General features: G+C 34.9%; 1 protein-coding gene and 1 long non-coding RNA gene across 7 annotated transcripts in view; one reads left to right on the plus strand and one right to left on the minus strand.

Moving 5' to 3' along the window:
• Positions 1–16,331, minus strand: part of Ae2 (anion exchange protein Ae2) — an 834,322-nt gene that overhangs the window by 808,034 nt on the left and 9,957 nt on the right. The window lies entirely within an intron of this gene.
• Positions 1–16,331, plus strand: part of LOC150099097 (uncharacterized) — a 135,145-nt gene that overhangs the window by 18,311 nt on the left and 100,503 nt on the right. Inside the window, exon 4 of one of the 4 annotated variants that reach the window (XR_016549480.1) lies at positions 15,195–15,983. The exons of the other annotated variants lie outside the window; for them this stretch is intronic. This is a non-coding gene — a long non-coding RNA (uncharacterized LOC150099097). Of the gene's footprint in view, positions 1–15,194; positions 15,984–16,331 lie in introns of those variants that run through there. 4 annotated transcript variants of the gene reach the window in all.

Raw genomic sequence — 16,331 nt, forward strand, 5'->3', positions numbered from 1 at the left:
GCGTTCATCTTAATTGGTTCGATTAAATTAATTATAGGATAACTTGGAATACTTTATCAATGAATTGTAACCAAATCGGCATAGAGTGGGGGACAACTTGTTTAAGCTATATTAGAAAACAATAAGGAGAATTCTATATTTGGTTTGTATATTTGAATTACTCAAAAAAGTGTAAATATAATGTTGTTGTGGTCCTTTTTCCAACTTTTGCAATGAAATCCTTCTTAATGATCAAAATGTCTCTTTTCGGTATTGCATCTATGGCTAAATTCAGATCCCTGTAAAAGAGGTCAATGGTCTCTTTGTCTACATCACTTGTAGTGGCATAAATTTGCAAGAGTGTAATCAGTGTTGCAGTGCCGCACCCAGGATTTAATCTGGGGGGGGGGTGAACGGATTAAAATATTTTTAATGCAATGAATTTGCATGAAAAATATTTTTCTCATTCAATAAAATTCATTAAATAAAATTATTATTATTATTATTCTTGATACCTCCAATAATCCACTAAATAAAATTCATTAGGTGATTATAAAAATTTATTTAAAGAATAAAATCCAGTTTTCTTTTCTTTTTACAAAGCTCTTGAATTATTTCAGTCGTGGTTACATTAATCTCTGTGTATTATTATTATTATTTCGGGCAACTCCAAGGAGTCAACAGGCTCATCGAGGGAGGCCCTAACATCATGTCAAGAACAACTATTTGACATTCACACAGTATTTATCATACCTCACCTTGAACTCATTCATGGTCATGGCACCCACAACAGACTCTGGCAGCTTATTCCACTCATTCACTACTCTCGAAGTAAAAAACCTAGCTCTAACACCCTTGTTAACCACATTCTTGCCCAGCTTCCATGTATGGCCCCTAGTCCTCCCACCACCAGTCCTATTCTCAAAAATATCTTCTGGATTGATCTTATAGAAACCCTTCAGTAATTTTAATGTCTCAATAATATCACTCCTTTTCCACCTATCTACCAATTTTTGCAACCCACAAATCTTCAATCTGTTCTCATAAGGTTCATTCCACAGACCTGCCACCATCTTGGCCACTCATCTCTGGATCCTCTCCACCTCCTCCCCATCAAGAAGAAACCCTGACACCCATATCTGGGCACAGTAGTCCAGATGGGGTCTTATCAGAGCTCGATATAGAGGAACAATAACTTGTTTGTCTCTGCTGGTTAAAGTATTTTTCAGTAACCATGTGATTTGATGAGCTGATTTAGCCACTTTTGCAATGTGCGCCCCTAAACTTCAACTCTCTGTCTGCCCAAATTCCTGGCCTCAATCTCCTGGAGCAAGGCTCCACCAATGTGATATACTGCTGCTAATCTTTTCACTCCAAAATGTATAACCTTGCACTTTGCCACATTAAATTGACATCCATTTTCCCTAGCCCAGACCTCCAAACTATCCAAATCATCCTGCAAAATTTTGACATCCTGTGCACTTACAATTGCTCTACCCAACTTTGCATCATCAGTAAACAAGTGAACACTTCCTCTCAGATCCTTTCCTATATTGTTAATGAACAAATTGAAAAGTAGTGGTCCAAGAACAGAACCTTGCGGCACACCACTAGTCACAAGCCGTCTTTTGGACTCCACTCCTGAATAAACCACTCTCTGGTATCTCTCCATCAACCACCCTCCTATCCATCCCCATCTGCTCCAGTTTACTGATTAGAGTTCCATGTGGTATACTGTCAAAGGTCTTGGCAAGGTCCAGTAGAATCACTGTAAACCCATTACCCTTACCCAGTTCAGCCATCACTGTGTTATAAAACGTGATCAAGTTACTGAGGCATGATCTACCCTTCACAAAAAAACCCATTCAGTATCCCATTTTCATCTATCCAATCCTGTATTCTTCTCTTAACTAGTTTCTCCAAGAACTTGACAACGATTCCTGATATGTTAATCAGTTGGTAATTTACAATAGTAGTCTTGGAACCTCCTTTATGCAGTGAAACTATTTTCCCCTCTTTCCACTCCCTTGGGACTAACCTAGACCCGAGACTCAGATTAAACAAAATGGTCAAGGGTACTGACAATTCTTTAGCTGCTTCATGTACGACACGAGCTGGTATACCATCCAATCCCACAGATGTATTGACATTGAGGTTTTGCAATAGACAACTCACCTCCACCTCATTCACCATAATTCCTAATTCCCGTATTATCTATTGGTTCATTCATTCCTGCAATGTCACCACCTGGATGATATATTCTTGCAAGTGCTCGCTCAGTAATTCTACTATATCACTGATTTGGTTACCTCCCTACCATCAGCATTCTTTAAAATCATTCTGCCATATATATTTTTTCTTTTACTTGCAACATATTGAAAAAACTGTTTGGGATTCTCTTTAGCCTGCATGGCTAATGTTCTTTCGTAATCCATTTTTGCTTTTCTTACCACACTCGTTACCCTTCTGGCCTGGGCTTTATACTGTTCATGTGCCTGCCGGTCACCTTTCTCCTTAAATTCCGTCCATAGTTTTTTTTTTTTTTTGCAGCTCAAGCTTAATGGTGTTATTCATCCATTTAACTCCTACTTGATTTATTATTCGGACTCTAGGTATACAGTCAGCCATTGCTTCATGCAAACACTTTTTAACCACCTCCCATTCAACTTCTAGCCCTTGCAGTTGTACATGCCATGGCACTGTACCAATCAATCTCCTAAGCTTGTCATACTTACCAGCCCGATAATTCCACATGTACCCTGTCTTAATTGTAAATTCCACACCTTTAGCCACCTCCCAAGTCAAGACCCTATGATCACTCTCACTAATTGGTGGCAACATGGTCATATTCGTTACAGCCAAATTCTCAAATGCAATTACCAGGTCAAGCACTCTCTGACCCCTAGTATTTTCCATTACATGCTGTCGCAGATAGTTATCCCTTAATAACTGCATAAAATCCATTTCCTTCCTCCCATGTGTCCTCTCCTCCTTCCAATCAATGTTACTATAGTTGAAATCTCCCATAATAATTGCCCTCCTTCCACTCATTTCTTCTATTTGCTTATGCATACTATCTCCACCATCTATTCCATCACCTGGTCTATAGCAGCACCCAACTGTATATTTTGTTCTGCTAGTTTCAATCTCACACCAAATAGTCTCAAATGTGCTCTTTTCTCTATCCTGCAGTTCCACTTCTATTCTCCTTGGCTGTAGCTCATCCGCTATCATCAATAACACACCTCTCCCGATTGAATATATACATATATACCCCACTGAGTATATACAGCAAAGCCAGTCGGTTCAATCGTGATTGTGTCATGGTAGATCTTAAATAGGTTTTTAAAAAGGCATAAGTTAGAAAATGACCTTTCACTGATGCATGTTGTCACCGGAAGCGTTGCAAATATTTTTAATAAGTTATAGATGTCAGGATATATCATTTTGTCACATTTTGAAACTGCATCAACGGCATTTTTGCATGGAGCTATTGCAAATGGTTTTTCAAATTTCTTATACCAACTTGAATTCGGCGTTAAAAATTGCTGGATTTGTATAAGGCAAATCACCGGCAGAAAATTCACACAACTGACGAAAATTTTCCAATACACTTGCTGTTGGAGCATCTTTTCCATTTGGTAGAAGAGAAAAAAATTTTTCAAAATGCAGTGCCGAGTGAAATGTTCCTGAAGTTGAGTCAATATTTGGTCAATAAATGGAATGAAAACAGTTCTCCTGAAATACTCTTCTACAAAATCGGCTGGAACATTGGATCTTAATGTTTGTTTTGATGTAACTTTTATACATGCTTCATCGTAAATATCTTTAAATGAAGAATCTGGTGTTTCACGAATGGTATTTAATTGAGCCACAACATCATCAACAAAATTTAGGGCAATTAAGAATTCACTGTTAGATTTTTGCATTATTTTAGACAATGGTAAGGTGTATGCAAATATTTTTTGCAAACTAAATAAAAGATATTATAAAACCAAATTCACACAATGAATTATTCAAAAGTTTTGGGCTAGAGGACGAGTCCCTGTCTTCCCAAGAAATGATTGTTTCAAGACTATGAATCACTGCATCATATAATTCCACCATGATCATGATGGCTTCATGGCATTCCACCCACCTAGTCAGGCAAACTTGGCATAGTTTCTGTCTCTTAGTATCTGGTGTATATTTATCAATGTTGTCAACAAGGACGTCCTGTCTCTTAGGGGTATTGAAGAAATTGTGTACCTTTTCAATTATTTCTTATTTCAGTCACAGATACAGCATTTCCAATTGCCAAATTCAAACTATGTGATGCACAATGAACATATAAAGCTTGTGGACATAAAGTTGATATGTGAGATTGGACACCATTAAACTTTCTGCTCATTGATGCGGCACCGTCGTAACCTTGCCCACGTAAATATGACAAATCGATGCCATAATTATTTAAGCTATCTAATATTTTGGTGGATAAGTTTTTTCCTGTAGTGCTTTTTACAGGAACAAATTGCAAAAATTGTTCACAAACTTTGTTGTCATTTTCTTCATCTATATATCTGGCTTCAGTTGCAGAAATGTCACAAGTTTCATCGGCAAGAATTGAAAAACATTTCGCAGAATTAATTTTTTCGAAAAAACGGTTCAAAATGATTTCATTACATGCATTTATAATTTGATTTTGTATGTTCCAGCTAATGTAGGTAGCATTTTTGGCAGAACGTTTAAAATGTTCAGCCAAGTTTTCAACGCCTGTATCGATTCTCGTTCTTAACAAAGCTCGAAAATTGCTTCATTGGATTGAATCGTGTTCAAATGAAAATTCTCCATAATCACAATGTTGGCAAAATATACCTCTCAAGGGTATATTTTGCCAACCATATAAAATTACTGTTTCTATAATCAGCTGTAATAGTTTCCGATTAACTGCGGCTTGTGATGCACTATCTACATCAATTTGTTGATTGATTGGATTTATTGTAATTTTCTTCATCTATATATCTGGCACACAAGGAAAGATGTTCAGTGGCAGAAATTTTCCATCTTGAATGTTTAGCCTTTCGTAAGTCATAACAGCCATTATATGATATTTTTTTTTTGATAATTATTAAATTTCTCAATGGCTTTCTTCCAATTATTATAACCTTGTGTAACTAACTGCCCAGGTACTTCAGATTTAGATTTTCCAACATTAGCAGGTGCAAAAAAAAAAAAAAAATAAAATAAAATAAATATTTACATTATGCACTATTTTCAACTTGAGAGTACAGTACACAAGCCATGTGTAATGAAAACTTCGGTTGTGAATTGCAGCACAGGTTGCAGGAAAATTAAAATTTGGTTCTGATTTCTACAACTTTTTTCACAATATCTAAGTTATTGTTAGAATTAAATGTTTGTTCTTTCAACAATGCGATGTCATGAGCATTAATACCAACTAAGGAAGTACTTCCTTCTGGATAATTCAATGGTTTTGTCTGACCTACGACTGGGGAAAACAAATCCAAATCGGTATTGACAATATTAATAGCGCCAACATTGAGACTAACATTTGAATCATCCTTTTTTGGTTTTTTTTGAAGTAGTTCAATAAAATACTCTGCGTACGTTTTCCAGCCATAATTTGAAGCACAAAATCCAAAAAATAAAATAAAATCTTTTACAAATTTAACTTTAAAATGTTATTGAAGAATTTATGTACGGTAAAGGTTACTCTTCAGAGATGGAAAGCTAAGTTTCAAGTTCAAGACATGCTTTTCAACAAACTCAATGCAAAATAGCACATAATACGAGTGTATTGCACACGACCTATGACTGAGCAACTGCAATGATTTACCAATACATGATACCCGTGATCCTCTCCGGCCCGGCTCGGACAGCGTTTCTCCAACTTTCTAAGCACAAGGACCAGTAAAATGCCTAAAACTATTCTATGGACCACTAAGTTATGTATTTTTATTTAAAAAACGTATGAAGGGATTACCAACATTTGGGAAAAACTGTGCCATTTAAAACATAATAAATCTAAAAGCATGTTTTGAATATATATGGAAACATAATTAACTTGGAAGTAAACAATTAAAAATGTATCATCATTAAACAAAGTTTTAATTTTTATTAGATAAATAAATAATATGATATAATTATGTTACTATTTACTTTTAATGAGATGGATGAGCTTCCCGGCTTTGCAGAGGTGCTGGATTTCTGGCTCAATATTGGTCAATTTCAGTCGAAGATCGGCATACACACTAAGACGAATTCTGTATTTTGTTTTTATTTGAAGCAGTGATGAAAATCCTTTTTCACAAAGATAGGTTGTAGAAAACTAAATGACGATTTTCGATACTTTTTCAGATAATTTAGGAAATTCACTTCTCAATGAAGGAGAGACCAGAATCAAGCCAAACCAAGATCACTGAACTGCATTTTAAGCCCACTGTCACTCAAAAGCTCAAGTAGCTGTTCTTTTTTCGATAATGAAAGGTCGTTCTCATGACTGCAACCCTGAAATGGATTGTGAACCCACAGAAATTTTCTTATAAAAGTTATTCGGAAAATATGTTTCCAAATTCTGTTTCAGAGTTTTGAGGTGGACACAAACCCTTTCTCAGTGGTTAAATTTTAAACTAATAAGTTTCGAGGCCCTATACAAAAATAACCAATTGTATTTACCTTTCGAATACTATCTGGGAAAGCTCCAAACCTCCGTCCCTTTCATCACACGTTTATATACACATTCTATACACATTCAATTCTTAGTTTTGAATGTGTATATAAACACATTCAATTCTTAGTTTTGAATGTGTTTATATACACATTCAAAACTAAGAATTGCTGAATAATAACACAATAATGTAGGCATAATTACCATAAAGGGAGAAAAGTCACAAAACAGGAATATGTTCCTACAAAATAACCAATTGTATTTACCTTCGAATGCAATCCACTGGTCGAGTGTCCAGCAAGTCAGCAAATCTTTCCTTTCATTCAGCATATTACTATTATCGCATTGCAACTGATGAGAATTCTGTATTTCTGTGGATTCGTTACAGACCTTTCTCTTCAGAAACTACACACAAACTGTCATTAGAAACTCGTTTTGTATTATCACTGTCATCTGAGCTATTTTTCCGTTTAAAGAAGATACCAAGTACTTATCCATAATTTAAATACCGTACTTACTCGAATATAACTCTGTGTCGCATAACTCGCATCCCTGATTTTACTTTTCGAAAAAAGAAATTAAAAAAAGTTTTGCATATACCTAGCAAATGAAAAAAAGCTGAAACACGTTCAGAGCAGGGAGATGGTAACTTGCTCCTGCGGTAAGCAACACACCCTCCCCAATAGCCACTATATTGCAGAGGCAAGGAAAAAAAAGTACTTTTACTATGTCAGTGAATAAGGTACACGCAGTCTGTGTAACATATTTCTCAACAAATAGTGCAATTAGAGACAACTGGGATAAAAACGACACTAATTAATGAATCGCGTCCCCTCGTACAGAAACTATGCTGTATAGACTCAAACAAAACCATATGTTGCACCACAGTATCTAACTAAAAACTATTGTTATTAATTACATATGTGTGAGTTCACTCACCGCAAAGCAGCAATAACATTCAACCGAACGTGTTAAAACTAAGAAATATATATATATAGTGAATGTTGTTATGGCAGTTTCACATATTATTGTAATTCGGTTTAAGAGAGTTAGGCATTGCAACTCAATTGTCAGCTTGCTTTTATCTTTCCGTTGCACGATTTCCAAAAATATATAAATACTGGGGGTTAACTCGCAACACACTTTGTCCAAGTATTACTTAGCACTTCTGAAGATATATTGAGCCTTGGTTGAAGGAGGAAAACCTTCAACAATAAAAATCAATAAACAACGAGCAATTCGTTGAAATGTGGACATGTGGATAGCACATGTTCACTTCAACTCTTACAAAACAGCAAGGAAAGGTGGAAGCAATAACACCATATTGTTGTTCACTTCCCCCTCTTTTATTACTCATCATTCTGCCGCTACAAATTAAAATAGTGGCAAAATGTTCATGGCATGAACATTCTGCGCTATTTTTTTTTCAATTATCCATTTTATTTCAATAATTTTTACTTATTCAATTTTAATTTGCTTTGTTTGGATAATTAAAATATAAAGATTAATTTGGTTAATTTAAATCTGCCTGTGGACCACAAGTCTCATCGTTGCAGACCATAGGTTGAGAAACACTACTGTAAGATACTCTCACCTTATGTGATCCCTAATTCATAAGTAGTATAGAAATAGAAGACAACACAAAACATAAATTTAAAAAAAATGAATTTTAATTAGGAAAAGTATTTTGGGAAATTTTCTAGTGTTTTTAACTTTTTCTTTGGGGGAGGGGGGCATGGCCTATTGCCCCCCCCCCCCCCCAGGTGCACCACTGCAGTGTTGTATTACAGTCAATCCTTCTATTAAGCCTCCTTAGTAGAACCTTCTGTGGGACCATTGTTAAGTTATTAGGGAAGGCAAGATAAAACCTGGTCTTGTTAGAGACCCAAACAGTAGATCAGGAAATGAATACAAGGCATACAGAAATATTTTAGAAAAATTTTGAAGAAAAAAAGGCACAGCTAAGAATAATGAGAAATACATGCTGGATTTTTGTTCAGGAAATGGACTAGTGATCATTGCTAACACCATTGTCCAGCATAAAGATGTGCACAAATTCATATATAGAGAAGACACCAGAAATTAATAATTTCTGGTGTCTTCTTTCCATGTGAATTTGTGACTGTTGTTGTGGTTAGTGCTATCGTCACACTGGTTCCAGATATTCCAGATATATGTGTATACAGGAGATTTGATATTTGGAAGAGACTTACTGCCTTCAACTTCAATCATACAATCTGCAAAAGTTTTGGTTTAGGGACATTCAGTAGATCATCAACACTGTTTCCCATTGTAAATATGGACAAAAAAAGTTATAAATTATATATAGAAAATTATGTCAAAAAAACCTGTCCATGTGGTGTCCTAAACACATCAGTTCACAATTCACGCATGCAAAACAGATGAAACTCTGAGAAAAGAAAAACAGCAACTGATAACAAATTCCAACATTCAATTGGATTGGCTGACACAATAACCAATCACAGCCATGATTTCTGGGTGCTATTGCCTCAGCACACACCCTGCCTAGCCTTCTGGATGGTTTAAAACTACTGGAATGCTAAGAATTTGATATGTTGCGGCATCTGTATGCTTATTCAAAGGTGTCTGTATTTGTGACTGCACATCCAGGCTATTAACACAAATGTGATGCAATGTTTACATGTTGAAAGTATTCTCTTCATGAAGCATTAGTATATTGTGTTTAAATTTAAGAATCATGCAAAGCCAGGAAACAATTAGGGGAATCTAACAGGAATAAATGCAAAAACACAATATCAGTAATATTGCTATTCCATGGGTGTGCACAACAGAACTAGCACAATCTGAATATATGCCCCTGGCAGAAAGATGTACAAATCTCAAATCTACCAAACCCTGGAATACTGCACTCATATTCTGACTGTTACACTTAAATTCTCTCTAAAAATTCTTGATGCTGTTCAGAAGAGAGCACTTCAGCTGAATAATAACTCCTCTCTCACAGATCCCCCTTCAGCATTATTCACAGATGGTCCATTTTTCCATGGTATTTCCATGGGAATTTTCAGCAGAACTAGCAACCAGCAACTACTCAACATCTTTTTACAGTTGAATTACTGACTCAAAAGACCACTTCACTTGCTGTCATCTTTCATTCCAATCTAAATTCTACCTTAGTTTTCTTTAATAGCTTTTGCCATGATGTATTTCCTAAACACTACAACCCCCAGCTCTAAGAGAAGTTTCAAATGATTATTTTACTCTTCATCTGAGCCAAAACACACAGCATTTGTTTGCCATAGGCTCTGCAGCCTTTCTTGCAAAAAAGTATAGAGAAATAATGACTCCAAACATCTAGAATATCTTTGTCATCTGTTTTTCATATCAACTTGATCGTTTGACTCATTTTACAGTACTCTTTACTTTCTTACATATATTTCTGTATTTTCTCACTGTACTATGAATTTAATTTTTGATTGTTCCTTAAACTATTTGAGGCCACCATACAGTTCTGATTTTTCTATCCTTGTAGGCACTTTACCAAATGTCTCTCTAGATGAATAAATATTTTCTGTCTGTACAAGTCTCCAAGGTTTGATCATTATTTTCACTCTTTCATTTTTTTTTTCTCTCCAGTAACAGTTGTATATTTCAATCTACCATTCATCTTGGAAAGCTGCTCAACTTTGATTCTTTTTAAAACTTTCTTATTTTAAAGGCCGGCCTGGTTGGCTGAGTGGTTAGCATATCCGCTCTCCAGACAAAAGACTGCGGGTTCGAATCACGCCGTGGGCAGGGATGTTTGTCATTGTCTGTGAAAATATTAGTGGTGGTGGTGGCAGGTAAATGGCATTGGTGTAGTTGGTGGATTTCAGTGGTGGAGACGGAGAATTGTGCAGAGGTGCCCTCCCTCTATGAGTCTTGGGACTACCTGAAGGTGTCAAGTAATAACAGTAAGAGTCATTATATATATTTATTTTCAACATGACATTCATTTTTATCCTATGGTAGACATTTCTTATTTCAAATCTCCTGTATACACATATCTGGAACCAGTGTGAAGATAGCATTAATCACAACAACACAAATTCACATGGAAAGGAGACAACAAGAAATGAGTCATTTCTGTTGTCATTTCTCTACATATGAATTTGTGCACATCTTTATGCTGGACAATGGTGTTAACAATGATGATTAGTCCATTTCCTGAACAAAAATCCAGTATGTATTTCTCATTATTTTTAGCTGTGCTTTTTTTCTTCAAAATTTTTCTAAAATATTTCTGTATGCCTGGTATTCATTTCCTGATCTACTGTTTGGGTCTCTAACAAGACCAGGTTTTATTTTGCCTTCCCTAATAACTTAACAATGGTCCCACAGAAGGTTCTACTAAGGAGGCTTAATAGAAGGATTGACTGTAATCCAACACTGATTACACTCTTGCAAATTTATGCCCCTACAAGTGATGTAGACAAAGAGACCATTGACCTCTTCTACAGGGATCTGAATTTAGTCATATATGCCATACTGAAAAGAGACATTTGATCATTAACGTGATTTCAATGCAAAAGTTGGAAAAAGGACCACAACAAGACAGTCCTGGAATCTCACAGTCTGGGCATCCAAAATGACAGAGGTGAAAGAGTGATTGATTTTGTACAGAAAGAAAACTTATGGTTACAACACCTTCTTTGTGCAACACAAACAGAGACCATACACCTGGAGACAGAAAAAGGAACCAAACTGATTACATCCTTATTAACAAAAGATGGAGGTCTATAATGAAAAATGTTAAAGCATTTCCTGGAGCTGATTGCAGCTCTGATCATCAACTCCTCATTGCTGATATGAAAAAATGTTTGAAAACAAATAACCTAACATATCCACCCAGATTAGACGTCACAGGAATACTGAGACACATAGCATTAAATTGGAAAATAAATTTCTAGAACTAGAGAATTACACTGATGAAATGACCCCAGAAGAACTATGGGATAAAACCAAAATAATATTACTGGAAACTGCAAAATCAACGTTGCCCCAAAAATCCAGAACCAATACACCCTGGATATCAAATGAAACTCTGAAAAAGTCAAAAGGACTTCCAATGGAAGATGATAGGCAGATCTATAGCGAGCTATCCAAGCTCATCAAAACACTTTGCATTAAAGATAAAATGCAACTTTATCAACTAGATATGCATTGAAATTGAAAATCACTCAAATCAAAATCAAACCATAGACCTATTTAGCAAAATAAGGCTGTTGAATAGAAAATTTAAACCAAAGTATTCAAGTACAGCTGATGTGAAAAATTATATTCTTACTGATCCAACGGACATCCTTGATAGATGGAACAAAAGAGGTGGGCTGATTACTTGGCCACCACGTTTAACAGATTTTAGCTCCATTGTACTTTTCTTTATGGATACTTACCTATTAACACTATTGTTTATTACCATTTGTGATAGCTGGAGTCTCAATCAATGTAGAAAACACCAGAGACTACCATAAGGAACCTTGCGTTTTAAAATAAGAGGTTGAAGAAGTTCTAAAAAAACTCAGGAAAGAGAAACCCCAGGTACAACCCAATACCAAGCAAACTTCTCGCATGTCTAGGACCCAAAGTAATGGAAATCATAAGAAAAATTTGTAATAAAATCTGGGAGACAGGAGACTGTTCTGATGACTAGGTAAAATCTATTTTTTTACACAAAAACATAATACACAAAAAAGGAAATGTCAACAAATACACAAAAAAGGAAATGTCAACAAATGCAATAATTATAGAACTATAGCATTGATCTCTCATGCAAGCAAAGTTCTTTTCTATATTATTAAATAAAGACTTAATACGTCGAGCAACAACTTCCTGCAGAACAGGCAGGTTTTAGTAAAGGACGTAGAACCAGGGATCAAATTTCTAATCTAATGGGTTGAAAAACTCAAGAATTTAATATTCCCTTGTATATGTGCTTCATTGATTACGCTAAAACATTTGACTGTGGAAGGACCTGTGGAAAATACTAAGTAAAATGTGCATGTCAGAACACTTGACACCTTTTGAAACAACTCTACAAGAGGAATCAGGCTGCAGTGAACATGGATGGAAAAACATCTCAGTAGTTCAATGTCAAGAAAGGTGTGAGACAAGGATACATATTCTCCCATGATGTATACAATCTTTACAGAGAATATGTTATGAGAAAGGCACTTAATGAACATGATAGTAGTTTTTCAGTTGGTGGCAAAAAGATAAATAATCTCATGTATGCCAACGATACCATTCTTATTGCCAGCAGCAACGGAGAACTGGAAATGCTCATTAAAAGAGTTGAATGGAAAAGCCTGAAATATGGTTTAAGAATTAATCGTGATAAAATAAAATGCATGGCCATAGATGAAAATGACAATTTCGCCCACAACATCAAGAAAGTGGATGAATTCATTTACCTTGGAGCTCTACTAAGCACCAAGAGTAGATGTCAACCAAAAATTAAAAAAAGAATTATCATGTCGAAGTCATCAATGGTGCAATTGTAGAAAATATGGAAAGACAGAAATATTTCTATCGCCACTGAAACAAGATTGGACAACAGCTTGGCATTTTCAATTTTAATTTACGGTGCTGAATCTTGACACTCAGCAAGAGAGATATGGACAAGATAAACAGCTTCAAGATGTGGTGCTGGAGAAGGGGGGGGGGGGATTGAGTGTCTCCTGGATGGACAAATAGGTCTAATGAAAAGTATAATAAGTCAACTAAAATTCAAGAGGCAGCTATGCAGCATTGTAAATGGAAGAATTCTCAAATATTTCAGTCACATTTCAAGATGTGAAACTGACAACCCAGAAAAACTTATCATCCAGGGCAAAGTGGAATGACAAAGAAAAAGAGGACAACCAAAACCAAAATGGTTGGACCAGATTTAAAAAAAAAAAAACTTTGGAGTTGGTCACTGCTGTAACAAAAGACAGAGAGAAATGGAGAGACATTGCAGCTGGGTTCACGAGTCCTCAGACATGAGGAGACCTTGGAAGAAGAAGATGATGATAACACTTTGTATTTGTTATTCAGAAGAATCCCAATAAATCATAATTCCAAATTTGGTTAAATGATACAACAGCATGTACATATCTGTACATCTTTTACAAGGAGGTGAAAGAGACGATGCTTTTGGAAAAAAAAAATATATATATAACCTCCTTACAGATAGTATCTATTATACCCCAAAACTGACATATCAGGATTCATAGCCAAATGGTTGAAAAATATGATTTTGGTTATGAAGATTTTATGCTAAAATTTTGTTATTAGCAATAGTTTTTTTTTTTTTTTAATTCACTTGGAAAGCACTAATACAGTATTATACATCATTATAATAATGTATTTATTATCATCATGCATCCATTTCCACCCAATTATTATTTGTACATAATATTCATTACCTTCATTTGATTAAGTATACCAAATAATCATACTTTATGTAATGAAAAGTTATTAATTAATTAATAAAATGGGCTCATTTACTAATATTTTAACTTGGAGCTGAGGAAGATTGTACTTTAGTTTCAGTATTCCAAAATTTAAAGAAAAATTTATACTTAAATATTCCTGATCTTTCATGAATACAAAGCAGGAGCAAGACTACATGCCTATTATTTCTCAGTTTAACATAAATTCAGACAGAAAAGTGTGCAGTAAGTCTGAAAGGATAGAAAAATCCTAACTTAATGGTGGATTCAGGAAGTTTAAGAAACAATCATGGTGGAAAAAAGAATTAAGTATATAGAAAGTTCATAGCAAAATGCATGTTCTGAAAAATTACAGAAATATATATAAGAAATCAAAAAGTACTATAAAAGGAATCATGTGATAAAGGTGACACAAAAACAAAAGATGAAAGATATTCTAGCTGTTTGGAGTAATTTTTTCCCCACTGTCATACAAGACAGTCTGCAAAGCCTATTGACCCTAGCCAACTTACACACAGCAAATAAATGTGTGTTTGGGCTAGGGTGAAGAGTCAAGTACAGGGATCCCAGACGTCCCGTAAAATATGGGATCGTCCCGTTTTTGGCTAATGCGTCCCGTTGTCCCGAGAAACTCTTCGGGGCAGCTTTTTGTCCTGTATTTTAGAGTTCAAGACTGAATAACAAAATAGATGAGTTACAATTTATGTTCTATTACAAACATTGCTCTCCGTCGTTACAGGGAACTGTAGATGCGTTGTTATTTTCTCGAGGCCAGTGATGGCAACACTGCAACAATGATAAGTTCGTTAGAACAGTGCGCATGTGTATTGAACAATCCATTTTGTATCTATAATAGTAAGTAAAAAACCATTTGAAGGCAACTTAAAGTGGCTTAATGAAAATATGCAGCCTAACAATTTGATTTACTATTTGTTTAATTATACTTAGTAAAGTGTGTGCATAGTAAACCTTACCATGCACACACTTGGAAAGTTAGAATCATTTTGTAAGACTGGCATATGTGATGAATGCACATACTAAACTTTCACCCTCAGCCATAAGTGTCCCATATTTTTTTCCAATATATCTAGGATCCCTAGTCAAGTGATCAGTTGATACTCCTCTTAAAGAGCTGGAGGTTATATTCTTTAGGAAGTACATTGGGGCAAAAGCTGTTAAAGAGAACCAAGTAGAATGTAGATGGGAATGAAAGATAACAGGAAGTAGTGGTTTTGCAAGTCAGCAATTCAATTATAAAAAGATCGTAGGCAGCTGTTACGTGTTGCTTCAGGTTTAGTAGAAGTTTGGGGACAATATGGTTGCCAGTTCTGCTGAACAATGCTCGTGGAAATATCTGTAGAAGAAAGAATACAGAAATTGACTATCTGTAAGACACAGGCTAAACCAAAACAAAAAGATTCTGCTGTAGTATATTTCAGTCAATACCAACTCAAAAGTTGATGATGTAACGAAATGTATATAACAAAAACTGTCACACTTAATACTGTAGTTATTTACTTATGAATTACTAAATATAAGGAAAATCTTATTTTCTTAAAAATTCTTGGATAAAGTTCATTTGAACCTGATCTTTATTTCATTTTAAGTTATATGATAATCTAAACCTTCTTCTCAAAAGCAATGGAAACAACACACTTTGTAAAATATTTTTTAAAACTAAATAGTCAGATCCATTACCAGAAATGATGCAAAAGATTTATTAGATATCTCTGTCAGGGCCGAAGTCATTTTCTTTCAATGGACCAATTCCACATTTATTTTCCTTCTTAACACAAATGAAATTTACAATAATTTCCTTTATTCTTGGAAGGATTTTTCTCACAGTCTGTTTCCTTAACACTTTAAGTTTTCCTACTTCCTTATAAAGCCGAATTTTTATCTATCTGCCAATGAATTCATTTAAATTTTCACAAAGATTCTGCTTTTTTGTTAAAACAAAATTTAATTTTAACTGCACTTTTAGATGCTCAGGAGATCTTTGTCAGAATGCAACTGTTTTTACCTATTTAACATAATGCAAACTATATTTCTTTAAATAAAATTATCCTGCAAAATGTTTATCTAAGTTTATTAAAAGCATTTTCATCAAATCAAAATGGGAAAGCTAATATACTGTAATTTTTAGTTATCTACCTCAAAAAATTGTTTTACTGTAACTGACTATTGTCTATCTTTGTCAATTTAAGGTTTCATGCTATGATAGTTAC

The sequence above is a fragment of the Typopeltis vanoorti genome, chromosome 15 (assembly GCF_054136105.1).
Source record: "Typopeltis vanoorti isolate ZY-2024b chromosome 15, IOZ_Tvanoo_1.0, whole genome shotgun sequence".
NCBI lineage: Eukaryota > Metazoa > Arthropoda > Arachnida > Uropygi > Thelyphonidae > Typopeltis > Typopeltis vanoorti.